The following is a 21720-nucleotide window of genomic DNA, read 5'->3' as shown; positions in this document are numbered from 1 at the left end:
ACCTAGCTTGCTATAATGAGGAATAAATGAGATCACACATCTAAAATCTCACTGCAGAATGTAGCCCAGGTTAAATGCTCAATAAGTGGTAGCCTTTATTAGTATTGGGCATAATAAGGAACCAGAATGATGTAATTGAAATGTGATATTAGTTACTATAAAATGGGTGAGTAGGCCAACAATATTAAATAACCAACCTGAACACAGTAATATTACATAATACTTATTAACACTGGTGTAACAAGTTGCAGTTTACAAAGCATTTTTTTTCCCTTTTGCTTTTTTTAAAAAATAGATCATTATTGGAGTATAATTGCTTCACAATACTGTGTTAGTTTCTGTTGTACAACAAAGTGAATCAGCCATACGCATACATATGTCCCCATATCCCCTCCCTCTTGAGCCTCCCTCCCATCCCCCCTATCCCACCCCTCCAGGTCATCGCAAAGCACCGAGCTGATCTCCCAGTGCTATGCTGCTGCTTCCCACTAGCTAACTATTTTACATTCGGTCGTGTATATATGTCGATGCTACTCTCACTTCGCCCCAGCTGCCCCCTCCCACCTGGTGTCCTCAAGTCCATTCTCTATGTCTACCTCTTTATTCCTGCCCTGCAACTAGGTTCATCAGTACCATTTTTTTTTTTTTAGATTCCATATATATGCGTTAGCATACGGTATTTGTTTTTGTCTTTCTGACTTACTTCACTCTGTATGACAGACTCTAGGTCCATCCACCTCACTACAAATAACTCAATGTCGTTTCTTTTTATGGTTGAGTAATATTCCATTGTATATATGTGCCACATCTTCTTCATCCATTCATCTGTCGATGGACACTTAGGTTGCTTCCATGTCCTGGCTATTGTAAATAGAGCTGCAATGAACATTGTGGTACATGACTCTTTTTGAATTATGGTTTTTTCAGGGTATATGCCCAGTAGTGGGATTGCTGGGTCATATGGTAGTTCTATTTTTAGTTTGTTAAGGAAACTCCATACTGTTTTCCATAGTGGCTCTATCAATTTACATTCCCACCAACAGTGCAGGAGGGTTCCCTTTTCACCACACCCTTTCCAGCATTTATTGTTTCTAGATTTTTTGATAATGGCCATTCTGACCAGTGTGAGGTGATACCTCATTGTAGTTTTGATTTGCATTTCTCTAATACTTAGTGATGTTGAGCATCTTTTCATGTGCCTCTTGGCCATCTGTATGTCTTCTTTGGTGAAATGTCTATTTAGGTCTTCTGCCCATTTTTTAACTGGATTGTTTGTTTTTTTGATATTGAGCTCCATGAGCTGTCTGTATATTTTGGAGATTAATCCTTTGCCTGAGGGTTGTCTTTTTGCCTTGTTTATGGTTTCCTTTGCTGTGCAAAAGCTTTTAAGTTTAATTAAGTCCCATTTGTTTATTTTTGTTTTTATTTCCATTACTCTAGGAGGTGGGTCAAAAAAGATCTTGCTGTGGTTTATGTCAAAGAGTGTTTTTCCTGTGTTTTCCTCTAAGAGTTTATTTTTGTGTATGGTGTTAGGTAGTGTTCTAATTTCATTCTTTTACATGTAGCTGTCCAGTTTTCCCAGCACCACTTATTGAAGAGGCTGTTTTTTCTCCATTATATGTTCTTGCCTCCTTTGCCATAAATTAGGTGCCCATATGTGCGTGGGTTTATCTCTGGGCTTTCTATCCTGTTCCACTGATCTATTATTTCTGTTTTTGTGCCAGTAGCATACTGTCTTGATTACTGTAGCTTTGTGGTATAGTTTGAAGTTAGGGAGCCTGATTCCTCCAACTCCGTTTTTCTTTCTCAAGATTGCTTTGGCAGTTCGGGGTCTTTTGTGTTTCCATACGAATTGTAAAATTTTTTGTTCTAATTCTGTGAAGAATGCCATTGGTAGTTTGATAGGGATTGCATTGAATCTGTAGATTGCTTTGGGTAGTATAGTCAATTTCACAATATTGATTCTTCCAATCCAAGAACATGGTATATTTCTCCATCTGTTTATGTCATCTTTGATTTCTTTCATTAGTGTTTTATAGTTTTCTGAATACAAGTCTTTCTCCTCCTTAGGCAGGTTTATTCCTGGGTATTTTATTCTTTTTGTTGCAGTGGTAAATGGGAGTGCTTCCTTGATTTCTCTTTCTGATATTTCATTGTTGGTGTATAGGAATGCCAGAGATTTCTGTGCATTAATTTTGTATCCTGCAAACTTACCAAATTCTTTGATTAGTTCTAATAGTTTTCTGGTGGCTTCTTTAGGATTTTCTATGCATAGCATCATGTCATCTGCAAAGAGTTACAGTTTTACTTCTTCTTTTCCAATTTGTATTCCTTTTATTTCTTTTTCTTCTGTGATTGCCATGGCTAGGACGTCCAAAACTATGTTGAATAAGAGTGGTGAGAGTGGACATCCTTGTCTTGTTCCTGATATTAGTGGAAATGCTTTCAGTTTTTCACCATTGAGTATGATGCTTGCTGTGGGTTTGTCGTATATGGCCTTTATTATGTTGAGGTAGGTTCGCTCTATGCCCATTTTCTGTAGAGTTTTTATCGTAAATGGGTGTTGAATTTTGTCAAAAGCTTTTTCTCCATCTATTGAGATGATCATATGGTTTTTCTTCTTCAATTTGATAATATGGTGTATCACATTGATTGATTTGCGTATATTGAAGAATCCTTGCATCCCTGGGATAAATCCCACTTGATCATAGTGTATGATCCTTTAAATGTGCTGTTGGATTCTGTTTGCCAGTATTTTGTTCAGGATTTTTGCATGTATGTTCATCAGTCATATTGGTCTATAATTTTTTGTGTGATATCTTTTTCTGGTTTTGGTATCAGGGTGATGGTGGCTTCGTAGAATGAATTTCGGAGTGTTTCTCCCTCTGCAATTTTTTGGAAGAGTTTGAGAAGGATCGGTGTTAGCTCTGCTCTAAATGTTTGATAGAATTCGCCTGTGAAGCCATCTGGACATTGTTTGGCTCCCTTAGAAAAGCACAGGCCCTTTAGGGGGACGGTCTGTTTATATTTTCTAAACAGATAGGTCTATTTATATTTTCTATATTTTCTAATTCTTCCTGGTTTAGTCTTGGAAAATTGTACCTTTCCAAGAATTTGTCCATTTCTTCGTGGTTGTCCATTTTATTGGCATATAGTTGTTTGTAGTAGTCTCTTATAATCCTTTGTATTTCTGCAGTGTCAGTTGTGATTTCCCCTTTTTCATTTCTAACTTTAATGATTTGCATCCTCTCCCTTTTTTTCTTGATGATTTAAACATTCACCATTCATTCAACAGGCTCCGCTGGAAACATAATGATGAGTAAGACAGTCCTGCAGAACTGAGTGGGAGAAACCAACAAGGCAAAAGGCCATTTCAATCAGGGTGATGAGTGCTAAGATGTCAGAAGCATGGGATGCTGGGGCACACTGAGGAGGAGGAGGTCAGACTCGGGGAGCACTTCCCCTACAGGATTACAGGGTTAGGGGAGGATGGGGTGTGGGAAGGGGCTGAGTGTTCTAGCTAGAGGAAAAAGCTACTGCAAAGGCTGGAGGTGAGAGAGGCTGGCTCATTGGGGAACAGCTACTAGTTTATTATGGCTGGAACTTAAGAGAGAGGAGCAGAGTGAGATAAGCCTGGAGAGGCAGACAGGTGCCAGACCATGAAGGGCCTTGTACACCAGGGCAAGGGTTTTGATCTTATCCTGAGAGTAATGAGAAGCTATTGAAGGGTTTTAAGCAGATTCGCCATGTAACCGGCTTTGCCTTCTAGAAAGATCTCTTTGGATCAGTGTGTAGAGTGGAATGAAAAGGACACAGCCTGGGGCAGACGAGGTAGAAAGATGAACTAAAGAAGGAACCATGAGGACAGAGAGAAGTGGAGGGTTCAAGAGACATTTAGGATAAAATGGAGCAGATATGGGGACTGATCGGATGACCTCAGTTGACTATTTGGGAATAACTCAGGTATTAGCATCATTCCTTCATTTGAGATGAGCCACAGAGGCTGAAGAAGGTTAAATGATTTGTACAAGGTCCCAGAGCCGGGGAGAATCTGATCAGGACTCTGTCTTTCCACCCTGACATCTCCTGTTCACTCCTCCCAAATATGCTGTTAGCTGAGTTCCTAGATCTTTATGTGTAAATCCCCTTTCAGGAATTCAAATCCTGTTTCTCCATTGACTGCTTTGCAGCATGTAAAGGTGTGAAGCCTTAGTTTATCTGAGTTTTTAATTGGTTGTCAATGTCCTAAGGCTTCACACCTTTCAGCTTCAAGATATTCTTTTCCTTCCATTCCACTTAGTGGTTTTTTTTTCTGCACAAATCTTTTATTTATCTATTTTTTAAAACATTTTTATTGGAGTATAATTGCTTTACAATGGTGTGTTAGTTTCTGCTGTATAACAAAGTGAATCAGCTATACATACACATATATCCCCATACCTCCTCCCTCTTGCGTCTCCCTCCCACCCTCCCTATCCCACCCCTCTAGGTGGTCACAAAGCACGGAGCTGATCTCCCTGTGCTATGCGGCTGCTTCCCACTAGCTATCTATTTTACGTTTGGTAGTGTATATATGTCCATGCCACTCTCTCACTTCGTCCCAGCTTACCCTTCCCCCTCCACTTAGTGTTTAAACAGCAATCTGGAAGCAAACCTTTCCATCCCAGGGAGGCTCAAATGAAGAGTCCGGGGCTCAGAAAGAGTGAGCCCAAGTCCTAGGCTTGGCCACTAATTAGCTGTGCGATAGAATGAGTCACTTTCTACAAACTCCTATCTGAAAACTCAGGGGAAGAAAACGAACAAATGCATAGTCACTCAGATTCAACAACTTTAGAATCTCTTAAAATAAGTATACCTTCAAATTGTGAAAAGCCACTCTCTCATGAATCTGTTTGGTAAAGTGAGTTTCTGACCCCATATGACACTCATAGATATTAGGGATTTTCCCTGAAACTCCACTGTTTGCTCACCAGGGAGTATGGCCCTGCTCTGTAGTTGCTGAGCGTGGTGTTATCAGACTTAAACTGCAGACCAAGATGCATGGGTATGTTTGGTTTTCTCTCAGACACTTGTACTGCTAAGACTTTTTTTTTTGGTGGGGGGAGGTGCGATTCTCTGTTATAAAACCAGCAGGAAGAGGGAAAATGAATGAAGAAGGTGAATTTACAGTTTATGGAAAAAGCCCACCATGCACTATGCCTATCCTGAGGCATGGAGGACACGGTAAAGGAGCAGTGTCTGTGAGTGGCAGGGCCCTGCACCCCGACCGTGAGATGACAAAATTATTCTTGCTTCAAACCCCACAAGCTAGGGGAGCCTGTGAGTGAAAAGGGGCCTTTGTCGGTGCCAACTCAGCCAGGCCCAGGATCCGGCAGGCCTGCAGCTCCTGCTCAACAGGAGGGATGGAGCCCTGACACTCCACGCCACTCTCAGGGGCTGGGCTCCGGGTCACAGGCCTGTGCAGTGACCCCCTTGGGATGTGCAAGCAAGATCAAGTCCTGAGACCCCGGCACTCATGCCGGTCCCCTGCCCCTCCTGTGGCTTCCACGAACAGCAGGAGGTGCTGGGCCTGAGACCCTGTGCTCTTCACCCCAGGGCTTTTGGCTCCTGTAGGCAGATGGCACCCCTGTGTGGGTGCTTCTCTTCGGTGAGCACCCACAGCCCGGTCTGGCTGTGACATGCAGTCTCGGAGGCCAGGGACAGGACAAGTCACTCCCTGGGGGGGGCGGGGCCTCACCTGGGGGCGCAGTCCCTCCTTGTATCCGCCATCACAGCACCACCAGCATCACACGCGGCCGTGGGAGCGGAAACCTCCCGGGAGGCCCTGCAGAGGAGCCAAAGAGACAGGAAGAGGATGGGAAGGCCCTCTGTAGACAGGCCCTGGGCAGGTAGAAGAGAAGCACCACTGATGGTGAGAAGAGTGATTCCGAAGCCCTCGTGATTCAGTCAACAAACACCTACCTGTGCAGACGCCATGGGGGTCACAAACTTGAAGAAGATCTGGACCGTCCCCCTAAAGGGCCTGTGCTTTTCTAGGGGAGCCAAACAATGTCCACACATCTCAGTGCAACCAGGAGAGCCTGTGGGGGGGGGACAGGGGCAGCAGATGCAGAAGAGAAGGCTTCCCGGAGGCGGCGAGTTGGGGGCCGGGCTGTAAAGGAGAGCTCTGGACTGGTCTTCAGGGAGTGTGCCCTGCCATGCGCGGCAGGAAGTGAAAACCTCTTCCAGCTGTTGTGGCCTTGGGTCCTTCCCCCGTCCCCCCTGACCCTGATGATGGATCTGCAAAGGGAAAAGACGTGGCCACTTCTGTTGACTAACAGGGTGTAGGGTGGGGAAAGAGAGCACCTTTCCTTAAGGAAATCTGTTATCATTGTCCAAGTGTCTTCCCCTCTAGACCATGAACTAGGGCAAGCCACGAGTCTTGGGCACCTGTCAATCCCCAGCCCCTAACACAACTCCCAGTATATAGTAGGTGCTCAGTACATGCTCAGTGAATGATTGAATAGCTAGGGTCTGGAACATTTGTCCTGTAATTTCAAGTGGACAACCCAGCTTTTTCATGACCTGAGAAGACACTTGTTTTCCTATAAAAAAAGCTGTCTGCCTGGGAGCATTTGATTTTGCTGTAGGCAAAGGAGCTGACCTGTTAGTCACCCTTTTCACCACAGGACTTCCATCAAATCCCCCAGGTCTGCCCTCAGGCTAGGACAACTTCCTCTTTCTTTCCCCACCCCAAGACAGGCTTTTCTTATAGCCAAGGACCCTCTGAGGCCTCAGGTGCACTTTAACACACACCCTGTGAAGACAACATCCTGCCTTTACTTCCCTCACTCAGTCAGGGGATGCTGCCATCTTTTGAAACTCAAGTTGGAAGCCTTTCCTGAGAAAAGCCTGCACACTGTGACCCCTCCTGCCTCTCTTGGCTGCACAGTTGAGTGAGTCATTCATTATATTATAGGTAAACATGCTTGAGTCATAGAGATGTTTCATGTGCAGCCTTTTCTCCCAAATAGATGGTGAGCTTCTTGTTGCCAGAGATGGTAGCACCTGCTCTTCTGTCCCCAGAAATGTCTCCCAAAAGGTAATGCACACAGGTGTGCAGTAAACACCTGTGGATTGAGGAGAAGGCAGAGAACTGATCTGGACCTTTCAGGGATCCTCAAGCCCCAGACATTCACTTTGTCTATGACTGGTTAACTAACCTTCAGCTCTCAAGTTGCCCCAGAACCTGGATAGGCAAGAAGCAATCCTGTTTCAACTTCGGACTACAGATCAGGAAATCCTGGTTATAGACCTGACTCTGCCACTAACTAGCATGAACTTTGGTAAGCCAGTTAGCTGCTTTTGGCCTCAGTTTGTGCAATTAAAAAAATAGGGAAACTGCTACTTCTGGCTAAGATGATGTGGTAGAAATTGTATGTACCCTCCTGCATGAAACAACCAAAAAAAAAAAGCCAGACAATATGAAGCAACAATTTTCAAGACACTATATATTAGGCAACAAAGGACAGTGATCCCAGAGAGATGGAACGCAAACAAGATGAGCCCTATGAATGACCAGCTTATTTGTAAAACAGCTTTATTGAGATATAATTCATATACCATACACATTATAATAATTATAATTCATATTCATCCCTTTAAAGTGTACAATTCAATGGTTTTTAGTATATTCACAGACATGTGTGACCATCACCAATTTCAGAACGCTTTCATCACCTCAGAAAGAAATGCTATACCCTTTAGTTTTCTATTCCCTATTCCCTCCAGCCCTGAGCCACTATTAATCTACTTTCTGTCTATAGATTTCTTTATTCTGGACATTTCAAATAAATGGAATCTTATAATATGTGGTCTTTTGTAACTGGCTTCTTTGACTCAGTATAATGTTTTCCAAGATGAATCCATGTTGTATCATGTATCAGTAAGCACTTTGCTCCTTTTATGGCCAAATAATATTCCATTGTATGGATATAGCACATTGTATTTATACATTCATCAGTTGATGGACATTTGGGTTGTTTTCACCTTTTGGTTATTATGAATAATGCTGCTATAACAAGTTTTTTTTTGTGGACATATATTTTCCTTTCTCTTGGAAGGAAGATATTCTTCAATTCTTGGAAGAGAATTGTTGGATTATATAGTAACTCTATGTTTAAACTTTTCAGGAACTACCAGACTGTTTTCCAAAGTGGCATTTTACATACCCACCAACAATGTACAAGAGTTCTGATTTCTCCACATCCTCGTCAATACTTGCTAGTATCTGGCTTTTTTATTATAGCCATCCAAGTGGGTATGAAGTGGTATGAAGTTCACTGTGGTTTTGATTTGCATTTCCCTGATGATGTTGAGCAACTTTTCATGTGCTTATTGGCCATTTTGTATATCTTCCTTGGGGAAATAATCATTTCATATCCTTTGCCCATTTTTTAATTGGGTTATTTATGTTTTTATTATCAAGTTGTAAAAATTCTTTATATAGTCTAGATACAATCCCCTCATCAGATTAATGATTTGCAAATATGTTCTCCCATCCTGTGAGCTGTCTTTGCACTTTCATGAATGTCCTTTGAATCACAAAAGTTTTTTATTTTGATGAGGTCCAATTTATCTATTTTTCTCTTTTGTTTTTCATCCTTTTGGTGCAATAAATAAGAATCCTTTGCCAAATCTGAGGTCATGAAGATTTACCCCTATGTTTCCTTATAAGAGTTTTATAGTTTTAGCTCTTATATTTAAGTTTTTGATCAATTTAAAGTTGATTTTTGTATATGGTGTGGGGCATGGTCCAACTTCATTCTTTTACATGTGGTTATCCAGTCATTTCAGCATTATTTTTTGAAATAACTATTCTTTCACCATTGAATGAACTTGGCACTCTTGTCAAAAATCAGTTGACCATAGACACATGGGTTTATTTCTGGAGTCTCAATTTTATTCCATTGATTTATATGTCTATCTCTATGCCATTTCCACACTATCTTGATCATCATTGCTTTGTAGTAAATTTTGAAATTGGGAAGTGGGAATCCTCCTACTTTGTTCTTCTTTTTCAAGATTGCTTTGGCTATTCTGGGTCACTTACAATTCCATATGAATTTTACAATCAGCTTGCCATTTTCTAAAGAGAAGCCAGCTGAGATTCTTATAGGGATTGCATCAAATCATAGATCAATTTGGGAAGTATTACCATCTTAACAATATTAAGTCTTCCAATCCATGAGCATGGAATGTGTTCCCATTTATTTAGATCATTAATTTCTTTCAACAGTGTCTTATAATTTTCAGAGTATAAGTTTTACACTCCTTCACTTAGCTTTATTCCCAAGTATTTTATTCTTTTTGATGCTACTGTAAATGGAATTGTTTTTGTAATCTTGGATTGTTCATTGTAAGTATACAGATACACAATTGATTATTGTATATTGATCCTGTATTCTGCAACCTTGCTGAACTTTTTAATTAGTTATAATAGGTGTTTTGTTTTCTTTGTGGATTCCTTGAGATTTTCTACATACAAGATCATGTCATCTGCAAATAGAGATAATTTTACTTTTCACTTTCCAGTATGGATGTCTTTCATTTCTTTCTGTGGCCTAGTTGCCCTGGATAGAACTCCAATAAAATGTTGAGCTGCAGACATTGTTTTGTTCCTAATTTTAAGGGTATAAAGCATCTATGCTTTCACCATTAAGTATGATGTTAGCTGTGGGTTTTTCATAGAAGTCCTTTGTTGAGGAAGTTCTCTTCCATCCCTAGTTTGTTGAGTGTTTCTGTCATGAAAGGTTGTTGGATTTTGTCAAATGCTTTTTTGCATCTATTGAGATGATCATGTGATTTTGTTTTTTATTCAATTATTATGATGTATTACATTAACTTACTTTCAGATGTTAAACAAACTGCGTATTCCTAGGATAAATCCCACTTCTCATTGTGCATAATTCTTTTTATATGTTGTTGGATTCAGTTTGCTAAGGATTTTTGCACCTATGTTCATAAGAGATAATAATCTGTAGTTTTCTTTCCTTGTGATGTCTTTGGTTTTGGTATGAGGGTAATATTGGCCCCATAGGAGGAACTGGGAAGTGTTCCAGCCTCTTCTATTTTTGGAAGAGTTGGTGAAGAGTTTGTATTAGTTCTTTAAATGTTTGTTAGAATTCAGTGGTGAACCGTCTGGGCCTGGGGTTTTCTTTGTGGGCAGTTTTTTTAAAATTACTAATCCAGGCTTGTCACTTGTTATAGATCTATTCATACTGTTTTTTTTCTTCTTGAGTCAATTTCAGTAGTTTGTGTCTCTCTAGGAATTTGTCCATTTCATCTAATTTATTGGTATATAATTGTTCATAGAATTCCCACATAATCCTTTTTACTTCTGTAAAGTCAGTAGTAATATCCCCTCTTTCATTTCTGATTCTAGAAATTTGAGTCTTCTTTTTTTCTTAGTCAATCTAACTAAAGTTTTGTCAAGTTTGTTGATCTTTTCCAAGAACCAGCTTTTGGTTTCATTGATTTTCTTGATTGTTTTTTCTATTATCTAGTCCAATAATTTCCACTCTGATCTTTATCATTTCCTTCTGGCTTGCTTTAGGTTTAGTTTGCCCTTCTTTTCCCAGTGTCTTAAGGTGGAAGATTTGACCCAACTTAGTGCCTTCAGAAAGTTTCCAGGATAGGACATGGGGAAGGGGAGCTGAGGCAGAGCTTGGAAGACTCCCTGGGTTGCGGACACTGATCTCAGAGTTCAGGGAGCCAAGTCAGGTATAGCTTATACATTTTGTCCTGTTTTTTGGTTCTTTAAAGTAAGAGGGTAAATCCAGTCTCTGTTACTTGGTCAAAGCAGAAATTGTGCAAAGTCTTCTTAAGTATCAATAGAAAGCTTTATTTAAATCTCAGAATGGCCTCTCCAAAAAGAAAGAAAGAGAGAATGAGACGATCAAAGGAGGGGTGGGGCAAGCATTTGTGGTGTTGGGCAACAGAGACAAGGCTGCTGCGGTCATCAGGTGGTCGAAGCCATCAGATACACAAGGTTCCAAGTTACAAAAAGAAAATGTATTGTTCTTCTCTCCTTATTGAGATATAGTATATACACACATAAGACTATTTTCTTAGATTTATAAAGTCACTGGTGCAGGTTAATGTTGTATAATTGTTCATTTTCTCTTATTTTATTCTGTAGTTGGGAGGAGTAGAAAGAAAAGGATGGAGGAAAAAAGAAAGAATCTGTTCTTCATTCTTTAGGTTTTTTGTTTTTTAGAAGCCCAGGGGAATTTTATCAACACTGATATCTCTCCAGAGTTCATTCCCCAAAAAGTGATATCCACTGACATCTGACTTTTATCCTACCTTCTACATATATATTTGTCAGCATTTGTTCAAGTTAAAAATAAAAGTTTACTTTCAGTAAATAAGCTTAAGTATGAACAGATTTCTCTTTGGTAAATAACACCGAGTAAAGTCTTTCCTTACATTATTTGGTTTTGTTTTGGCCCACCTTACCTTTGAAAGCCATCACTTTCTACCACTGGGTAAGCCTATTTTGAATTCCTTTATTGGTATCTAATATAATAAAACAGAAACTAACACACCACTGTAAGGCAATTATACTCCAATAAAGATGTTAAAAAATAAATAAATAAATAAAAATTAAAAAATAAATTAAAATGTCAAGTTGAAACAATTTTCGTAAAGAGAGAGATAGACATCTAGCCTCTGGAATCTTGTTACTAAATATGGGGTCTATGTAGCAACAGCATCAGCAACACCTGAAAGCTTTGTAGATATGCAGAATCTCAGGCCCTCCCCGGACCTTCATAGTCGCATTTTAACAAGGTTTCCAGGAAATTCCTATGCACGTTAAACTTTTAGATGCATACTGCTCTAAAAAGCACCATTATCAAAGAAAACCCCAGTGACGATCCAGGTTGGCCTAGAGGCCCATGTAATGTTGAAGAGCAAGGCCGAGATTTTGGTTTAGAGAGCCATACGGGAAGAAGCTGGGCTTCACCTAAGGTGGGACCAGGCTTAAGTCACCAGTTTGGGACTACTGCAGGTAAACGGAACAGGACAGAAAGGGTTGGGCTGGGGTGGAGACTAGAACTCACAGAGGCTGAGACACAGAGAAAGACCCAGAGAGGCAAAGATGGAATGGTGGCGGTGGAAAAACGAATAAGGGAAACTCTAATTCCAGAAGGATACAAATACTATAATATCATTTATATGGATTTTAAGAACATGTAATACAATTACTCTATATATATAGTAATTGTACGTGTGTGTGTGTGTGTGTAGGCATACATGGGAGTGATACATATAAATGTAGCATACATATAAAGACATGTATGGGAATGATAGCACATTTAGGATAGTGGTTACCTCTTGCAAGGTGTATTAGTTATTGTGTAGTATAATAAATTACCCCCAAAACTTAGCTGCTTAAAACATACTTTCAGGAATCCAGGCGTGGCTTAGCTGGGTCTTCTGCTTCAGGGCTTCTCGCAAGCCCACAATCAAGGTGCTGGCCAGGGACACCACCTCATCCGAAGGCTCTACTGGGAAGGATCTGCTTCCAAGTTCAGTCACATGGTTGTTGGCAGGATTCCGTTTTTCGCAGACTGTTGGACAAAGGATTCAGTTCCTCATAAGCTGTTGGCTGCAGGCCTCCTTGAGTCTCTGGCATGTGGGTCTCCCTACAGAGCATCTCGCAACACAGCATCAAACTTCATCAGAGTAAGTAAGACGGCAAGAGAGAGTGCCAGCAGGATGGAAGTCACAATCTTTTGTAACCTAATCACAGAAGTCCCATCCCAACACCTTTGTCATATTCTATGCATTAGAATCAAGTCACTAAGTCCAACGTAAATAGAGATTTCTCCAAAGAAGACATACAGAAGGCCAAGAGGCACATAAAAAGATGCTCAACATCATTAATTATTAGAGAAATGCAAATCAAAACTACAATGAGGTAACACCTCACACCAGTCAGAATGGCCATCATCAAAAAGTCTATAAATAATAAATGCTGGAGAGGGTGTGGAGAAAAGGGAACCCTCCTACACTATTGGTGGGAATGTAAACTGGTACAGCCACTATCGAAAACAGTCTGGAGGTTCCTTAAAAAACTAAAAATAGAGTTACCATATGACCCAGCTATCCCACTCCTGGGCATATATCCGGAAAAGAGCAAAACTCTAATTCGAAAAGATACATGCATGCCTATGTTTATAGCAGCACTATTCACAATAGCAAAGACATGGACACCTAAGTGTTCATCGACAGATGAATGGATAAAGAAGATGTGGTATATATGTGTATACACACACACACACACACGCACACACACATATACAATGGAATATTACTCAGCTGTAAGAAAGAATGAAATACTGCCATTTGCAGCAACATGGATGGACCTAGAGATTATCATACTAAGTGAAAGAAGTCAGGCAGAAAAAGACAAATATTATATAATATCACTTATATGTGGAATCTAAAAAATTAATACAAATCAACTTATTTACAAAACAGAAACAGACTCAAAGACATAGAAAACAAACCTATGGTTACCAAAGAGGAAAGGGGAGGGGGAGGGATAAATTAGGAGTATGGGATTAGCAGATACACATCACTGTATATAAAATAGACAAACAACAAGGATTTACTGTATAGCACAGGGAACTATATTAAATATCTTGTAATAACCTATAATGGAAAAGAATCTGAAGCTGTACACCTAAAACTAACACAATATTGTAGATCAACTATAGTTAAATAAATGAAATTTTTTTTAAAAAAGAAGTGCACCAGGGATTATAGTAGCTGTAGTGGTGAAAAATTCATTTTCACAACCCTTAGGAAGTTCCAGGTGAGGTTGGAAACTCTCAGCATTATTAGTGTCCAATAAGGGTGTTAATCATACACATGCTCAGAACGCAGATTTTCTTCCCAACATCAATACACTTTATGATTGCTCTACTCATGATCCATGTAACAGAATAAAATGCTTCACTTTAGGACCAACTGTTAATAGCCTTTGGGGCAAAATGAAGATGACAGCTGTGTGCTCGTTCTGTACAACTCGGAATGGTATCTTGCCCATAAGCAGGAAATTCAGTTCAACTAAGCAAACCTGGAACAAATGCCAAGTATAGCACTCGGCTCCAGTTACCACTGCCGTATCCTCTCTCCCTTTCTTAAGAAAACACGTCTGTGGCTCCATCACAGGTCTCTTAAGAATTGGCACCTCTTGCTTGCCCCTTGGGCCCAGAAGCACAGAACATGCCATGGTGGAAAGGTTGCAGGCTCTTGCTGTTTCTCTTTGCAATTACTTTAATTCTCCAAAATAATCCCTTGACTTTCAACTTCTCAGAAGGGAAACTGAAAAGATGAGGAGAGGGCAGAAACACATATAACCACCTTGTCTCACATTATGCTTATTACCTCAAGCCCATTTTCTTCACAAAGTGAAGCTTCTGCAGAATTCATAAAGGAGGGCCTTAAACAGACTCTGAAAGAGTTTTAACGTACTTCTTAAAAATTACCCGAAATAGGATTTACCAAATGTTCAAAAGTAATTATGATGAATCACAATCGTAAAGAAACAGTTTTCTGTCTTTATTACAAAGTTATTTTTAAAGTGTTTCTTCATGAATCATACAAAATAACTGATTGCAACATAAATTGTCATTTTTATAACTATTTCTGAAAGAGGGAAACTCTGGTTTAAAAAAAGGCAACCAATATTTTAATTGAAAAAACTAATTTCTGCACAGTAAAAGAAATGATACAGTAATGAAACAATGCATCCCCAAGTGTAAATTATATCATTATTTAATGTTACTATTCTTAAATATTGGTGCAATTCTAATCCATAGTAAACCTCTAAACTCTCTTGGTAAAATGGCAAATCCTTCCAGATTATTCCATTCTTTCAGGATCAGAGCAACACTGTATCTTAGTTTTTGAAACTGGAACCAATTTTTTTTTAAACAGAGAGACATACTGATGATCGAGTCTATGAATTCTCTGTCCAGACGGGTTCCTATTCGGAGTGAAGTAAGGAGCACTGAATACTTTCAAAGGAACTGACACTGCATACCATTCCTTTGTTTTTTTAAAAAATGGAAGTATTTTAGTAAAAAAGTGTGATCTCTACTCTCAGGTCCTTCTGTTCTCATCACTACCATGAACATCAATATCTGGTCGTACTGACACTTCTATTCTCAGGACACAATGTTCTGAATGGGGTGGAGGGCATTTGGTGCTTATAGAGCTGTACTGAGATGCTCTCGATACTAGACCCTTCCCCATGTCAGCTGCTCCTGCCATCATGACAGCTGGCATTTCTGAGAGCTCCCATCAAGTTGTATGATAACATAAATTATTTCCCATTATACTGTGAACTTCCTGAGGGAAGGGATAGGTCTTTGTAAAAAAAGTATTATCTTTAGTATTTGCTAATACAGTGCCTCAAACATTGTTATGATCATAAAGATAACAATGATAATAACAACTCTTAGTGAGCACTTACTATGTACCGGGCCCTATATTCTAAGCACTTGATGTGATTAACTCAACTAATCCTCACAATGACTCTATGTGGGAGGTACTATCCCCATTTTACAAATGAGGAAACAACAGGTTGAGTAACTTGTCCAAGACGATACAGCTAACTTAGCTGCAGAGGCAGGATTGGAACCCAAGCAGTCCAGCTCCAGAGTAATGCTCTTAACCTCGAAACGCCATGCTCTGCTCCCTGGAGTAGGTGTTCGATAATTTTCAGGACAAATATTTGTTTCATTTTTCTCTAAACACATATTCCAACTTAAACATATAAAGGAACATAGTCTTTCAAAGATATTGCCCTGGGAAGCTTCTATTGGTCAAAACCTTTTGCAATTCCTTCTTCGGAATTGTTTTCAGAGCCAGTTTATGAATCGCAGAAGAAAAGTAGTCAATACATTGTGATCACAGCTCATTTTTAAATAGACAGTGTTATTCAGTTTGATGAATACCTGATTTGCCCAACATGTTTCCGAATAACATCTGTTTGCCAAAAATCACATTCTCCAGTAAAAGAAGAAAGATTTGCTATCGTTGAAGATGGTCCAAAAATATGACGCAGAGACTTTTTTCAGTTAACGAATATTTACTGAGCAACTGCTTGGCCCCAGGGATACAAAGTCAAACAAGACATCTTCCCTACCTTCAGATAAGGGAGACATACAATCCAGTGTGATAAGTGCTTTGATAGATGTAAGCACAGGACGCTCAGGGACCCCAGAAGAAGAGCATCAAACCCAGACTTGAGGGTGAGGGCCGGCTCCCTGAAGCAGGAGGTGAGGTCTAATTTTAGTCCCAAAAGACAAGTAGTTGTGGCCACACCAATAGAACTAGGGCTCGGACTCTCAAGATGGCTACACTAGCTGGGAGATTATGTCTTCGGAAGGGTACACCCTCTCAGGTTTATTTCTAGAAGATAACAATCCTATTACTTTAAGTTCACACCTGGTACTCAAGTTGGTTTTGCTTTTAAATGAAACCTGGAAACATGTGTGGATGGTAGTTTGAAAGTTGCCTAATTTTAAATGTTTGAGTGTTGTTTGCTTTTGTTAGTGAGCCATTTACAGTTCTTCAAGTTTCCCTGATGGAGTAAACAGAAAACAAACCGATATCTAAGGAAGTCCCTGTTATCATAATCTATTTGTATATAGTGGGCGCATGATGATGATTTGTTTAACAAACAAAGGAAGGAGTAAATCCTTAATACTGATTCTCCCTAACTGAAACAAAATAGTTTGTTTCCTTTATTTCCTATGAGCCAAGATAGGACAGGATAACCCACACATGGAGAGAAATGGATGCTCTGGCAGAAGCTTATACTTTTCTCAATATATCAACTTGGAAAACAGGAACTTTGAACAATGAGTAGTGGGAGACACGGTGATCCAAAAAGGGCTTGCTCTATTTTTGTGGCTTACCTGCCCTTAAAAACCAAACTACCCCAGGATCACACAAAACTGTTCTCAGAGAGGGGAAAGGGGGCTTGGGAGGTGGGTAAGTACTGTCCACCATGGGTGGGCTCGGTGCTTGGAGGTGATGAGAGAGGGAGGAGAGTGCTGTGGATACCCTAGTTGCATGCTGAGGCAAGAGTCTGAAGGCTCTCTTCTCTGTAATCTTCATCCACTAGGTGGCCTGACCCTAACTCTGTGGAATCGTTAAAGAAAGCAAGACAGGACACATAATGAGGAAGCTCAGATGAGGCATGGGATGCTGCCTGTGAAGAACAGGCCTTGCTGGGATTTGAGAGTGAAACGATCACGAGTAGGAGGACACACCGGGCACTCAGGAGACAGCAACACGTGGTGGGCAAAGGGCACCAAAGACAAACTTGATCTGCTTCACAAGTCTGTCTAGAGCTGGGCCGAGTGAGCTCAAAAAGTAAGGGGCAAGAGATGGTAGGAAGGAAAAGGTATCCGCCCACCTATCATTTATTTACTCATTTGCACATGAGATGTTTAAAGAACTGTGAGAGACAGCTGAAGGAGCTACAGAAAAGAAAGTAATACAGTTCCTGCCCGCAAGCAGCCTGTAATCCCAAGGGAATCCAAGGCTGTGCAGAACTTATGCCTTGTTGCTAAGATATAGAACAGTGAGAGAAATGGGAAAATGTCCTTCTCTAGACTCGCCACACCTTCTCCCCAGCACTACTACAATCCCTGGGGGCAGAAGGTTAGATCAGTCTTCTCTGGAAAGTTCCCTCTCAGTCTTACAACTCTACTTCTTCTAAGAGGCTGCAGAATCAGCATTTGTTTCGTTTCGTTTTGTTTTTTTGGCCACACCACACGTATTGCAGGATCTTAGTTCCCCGACCAGGGATTGAACCTGCGCCCTTGGCAGTGAGAGTGCGGAGTCCTAACCACTGGACCGCCAGGGAATTCCCAGAATCAGCGTTTTCAAGCATGGCCTAGGAATCCTCTAGATTTTACAAAGAATGCAGGAATATTCTTTCAAAAGATTTCCCTATGTGTTTCTAGTTCACTGGAAAATAAAAAGTTAAATTTATATTCAATTTTTCAATAACTTACTGTGGTGGTTAACTTATGTGTCAACTTGACTGGGCTAAGGGGTGCCCAGATTAAACATCATTTCTGGGTGTGTCTATGAGGGTGTTTCCAGATGAGATGAGCATTTGAATTGGTGGACTCAGTAAAGTAGACTGCCCTCCCCAATGTGGGCATCATCCAATCCATTGAGGACCTGAATAGAACACAAGGTGGAAGGAAGAATTCACCCGTTTTGCTTCTTGTCTGCCTGAATGAGCTGGGACATTGATCTTCTGCCCTTGTACTGAGATTTTACACCAGGCCTCCGGACTTGGACTGGAATTCATCCATTCTCTAAGAATTATACCACTGGCTTTCCTGGGTCTCCAGTTTGCAGATGGCTGATCTTGGGACTTCTCACTTCCGTAATATTGTGAACCAATTCCTCATTATATTATATTATACACACACACATATCTATCTATCTATCTATCTATCCTACTGGCTCTGTTTCTCTGGAGTACCCTGACTAATACATTTACTTATTGTATAAAGTAGTGTTATTCAAACTTTTTTTTCTTATTAGGAGTTGAATTCATTTTGCAAACAAAGTTCACAGAGAATATCCACACATAAAACATAAAACAGAACAATTCTGACTAAGGTAGGGTGAGGTCCAAAGCTTCCACTTCACAGCTCTTTCATCCATTACTGATAATAACTCTCAGCAAACTAGGAACAGAAGGGAACTTCATCAACCTGATAAAGAGCATATATGAAGAACCTATACTTAACATCATACTTATTGGTGAAAGACTGAGTGCTTTCCCTATAAGAAGATCAGTAATAAATCAAGATGTCCATTCTCACTCTTTATATTCAGCACTGTACTAGAGTTCTGGCCAAAGCATTTGGTCAAGAAAAGATGTGCAAAACCTGTATGCTGAAAACTATAAAGCTTTGCTGGGAGAAATTAAAGAAAATCTAAATAGTGATATTTATACCTTATTCATGGGTCAGAAGACTCAATATTGTTGAGATAACAATTCTTCCCAAATTGATTTACAGATTCAATATAATCCCTTTCAAATTCCCAGCAGGAATTTTTATAGAAAATCACAAGCTGATTCTAAAATTCATATGTAAATACAAATGACCTAGAATTGTCAAAGCAACTTTGAGAAAAGAACACATTTGGAAGGTTAACACTACCTGATTTTAAGATGTATTATAGGAAATTCCCTGGCAGTCCAGTGGTTAGGACTTGGCACTTTCACTGCCGGGCCCGGGTTCAATCCCTGATCAGGGAACTAAGATCCTGCAAGCCATGTGCGCGGTGCAGCCAAAAAAAAAAAAAAAAAAAAGTATTATAAAGCTATACTATAATCAAGACAGTGTGGGATTGATGTCCAAACAGAAAAATATATTAATGGAAGAGAACAGAGAGCCCAGAAATATACTCACACAAATATAGACAACTGATTTTTGTTTTACAAAGGTGTAAAGGCAGTTCATTAGAAAAAGAATAACCTTTTCAATAAATGGTCCTGGAAATACTAGATGTTCATATGCAAAAAATAACTTGGATTAATACCTTGTACCATACACAAAATGGATCACAGTATTAAATATAGAAACTAAAACTGCAAAATTTCTTGAAGAAAATTTAGGAGAAAAATCTCATGACCTTGGGTTAGGCAATGATTTCTTAGATATGACACCAAAAGCATAAGCCATTAAAAACAAATTGATAAGTTAGACTTCACAAAAATTAAAAACATTTGTTCTTTGAAAAACACTGTTAAGATAATGAGAATGACAATTCATAGACTGGAAGAAAATGTTTGCAAAGCATATATCTGATAAAGGATTTGTATCCAGAATATATAAAATACTCTAAAAACTCAAAAATAAGAAAATAGACAACCCAATCAATATAAAATGGGCAAAAGATTTGAATAAACACTTCACCAAAGAAGATATACAGATGGCCAATAAGCACATGAAAAGAGTTTCAACATCACTGATCGTTAGGTAAATGCAAGCTAAAACCAAAATGAAATAACACTACACATCAATTTGAATGGGTAAAATTAAAAAGAATCGCCATACCAAGTGTTGCTGAGGATGCCAATAAACTGGAACTCTATCACATGGCTGGTGGTAATATAAATGGTACCACTTTGTAAAACAGTGTGGTAGTTTTTTAAAAAGTTTAACATACACCTATGAAATGATTCAGCCACTCCTCTCATAGATACTTACCCAAGAGAAAAGAAAACATTATCCATAGAAAGTCTTGTACACAAATGTTCATAAAAGCTTTATTTGCAATAGCTAAAAACTGGAAATCCAAACATCCATCAACAGATGTATGGGTAAACAATTAGTTGTATATATACCCACACACTGAAATATTACTCAGCAAAAAAAAGGAATGAACTATTGATATATGCAACAACATGGGTGAATCTCAAAATAATTATGCTCAACAAAGGAAGCTGGAAAAAAGATATATGATTCAATGTATGATTCAAATATAAATTCTAAAAAATGCAAACTAACCTAAAATGACAGAAAACAGATCAGTGATTGCCTGGAGACAGAGGGGAAGGAGGGATTACAGAGGGCGCTTGGGAACTTTGCAGTATGTTCATCATCTCGACTGTGCTGATGGTTTCATAGGTGTATACATATGTCAAAACTTAATTGTGTGCTTTGAACATGTGCAGTTTACTGTATGTCAGTTATACCCCAACAAAGCTGTTGAAAAGAATTGACTCACATAGATATACGCACTGATATTTTATAAAGATGAAAAAGCAATTCAGTGGAGCGTGAGGAAAGACTAAGGTCTGACGCCTATGGCCAATAAAAACACAACGAGCCCTTTGTGGATTCAGATTATTACTTACATGGAGAATGAAAGGAAGAGTAGCCAAATGTACCAGCAACCCATGCTCCCTGTCCTACATACCGGAAAGGGGTGACCACAAAACAAAAAGTGCCTCCCATCCTCTTGTGTTCCAAGTGGATCACAAGGAGTTCTGCTAAGACTCAGATACACTGCAGTCAAGCCTTTGCCTATGTGATCAATTTCACCAGACTGCCATGACAGAGCTGTTCCCCTACACAGAAAAGCCGCAGATCCCAAGTCTTGAACAGGCTTCCCTGGGCAAAGTTATTCCACACCTGTAGTTCACTGATAGAGAGAAAGCACATCCTTGTGTGGCTTCAGATGGTTCAGATGACCTCTCTGAACTCTACTGAATGCATATATTTTTCCTATCACTTTTGGTCTGTATCCTTTGATGTAATAAACCTTAGCTGTGAGTAAAGCCTGCTATTGAACCTTGTGAGTCCATCCAGTGAACCATTGAACCTCGATGGTTATGGGACCCCAGAAACATGGTTATTTTTTTCAATAAATGGTGCTGGTAAAATTGGACATCCATAGGCAAAAGTATAATATAATAAACCTAGACCTAAAACTCATAATTTACATAAAAATTGACTCAAATTGGATCACAGATTTAAATGTAAAATTATAAAATTTTAGAATGAAACATAGCAGAAAATATTCATGACCTAGGGTTAGGTGAAGAACTCTTACACATGACACTAAAAGCACAATACATAAAAGAAAAAAATCAATAAATTGAACTTCCTTAGGATG

General features: G+C 39.5%; 2 long non-coding RNA genes across 3 annotated transcripts in view; one reads left to right on the top strand and one right to left on the bottom strand.

The window, feature by feature from the left end:
• Window positions 1-21720, bottom strand: part of LOC309652097 — a 97223-nt gene that overhangs the window by 5438 nt on the left and 70065 nt on the right. Inside the window, exon 7 of one of the 2 annotated variants that reach the window (XR_014258566.1) lies at window positions 12447-12614. This is a non-coding gene — a long non-coding RNA (uncharacterized lncRNA). Of the gene's footprint in view, window positions 1-6671; window positions 12615-21720 lie in introns of those variants that run through there. The other variant, XR_014258568.1, reaches the window with a different exon arrangement.
• LOC309652109 overlaps window positions 1-21720 on the top strand; it is a 42576-nt gene that overhangs the window by 8008 nt on the left and 12848 nt on the right. The gene's annotated exons all lie outside the window — the stretch shown is intronic.

The sequence above is a fragment of the Balaenoptera physalus genome, assembly GCF_965194825.1.
Source record: "Balaenoptera physalus genome assembly, chromosome: X".
In the NCBI taxonomy this organism is placed as follows: domain Eukaryota; kingdom Metazoa; phylum Chordata; class Mammalia; order Artiodactyla; family Balaenopteridae; genus Balaenoptera; species Balaenoptera physalus.
Note: the sequence above shows the minus strand (reverse complement) of the source record. Positions and strands in the feature narration are given on the sequence as shown.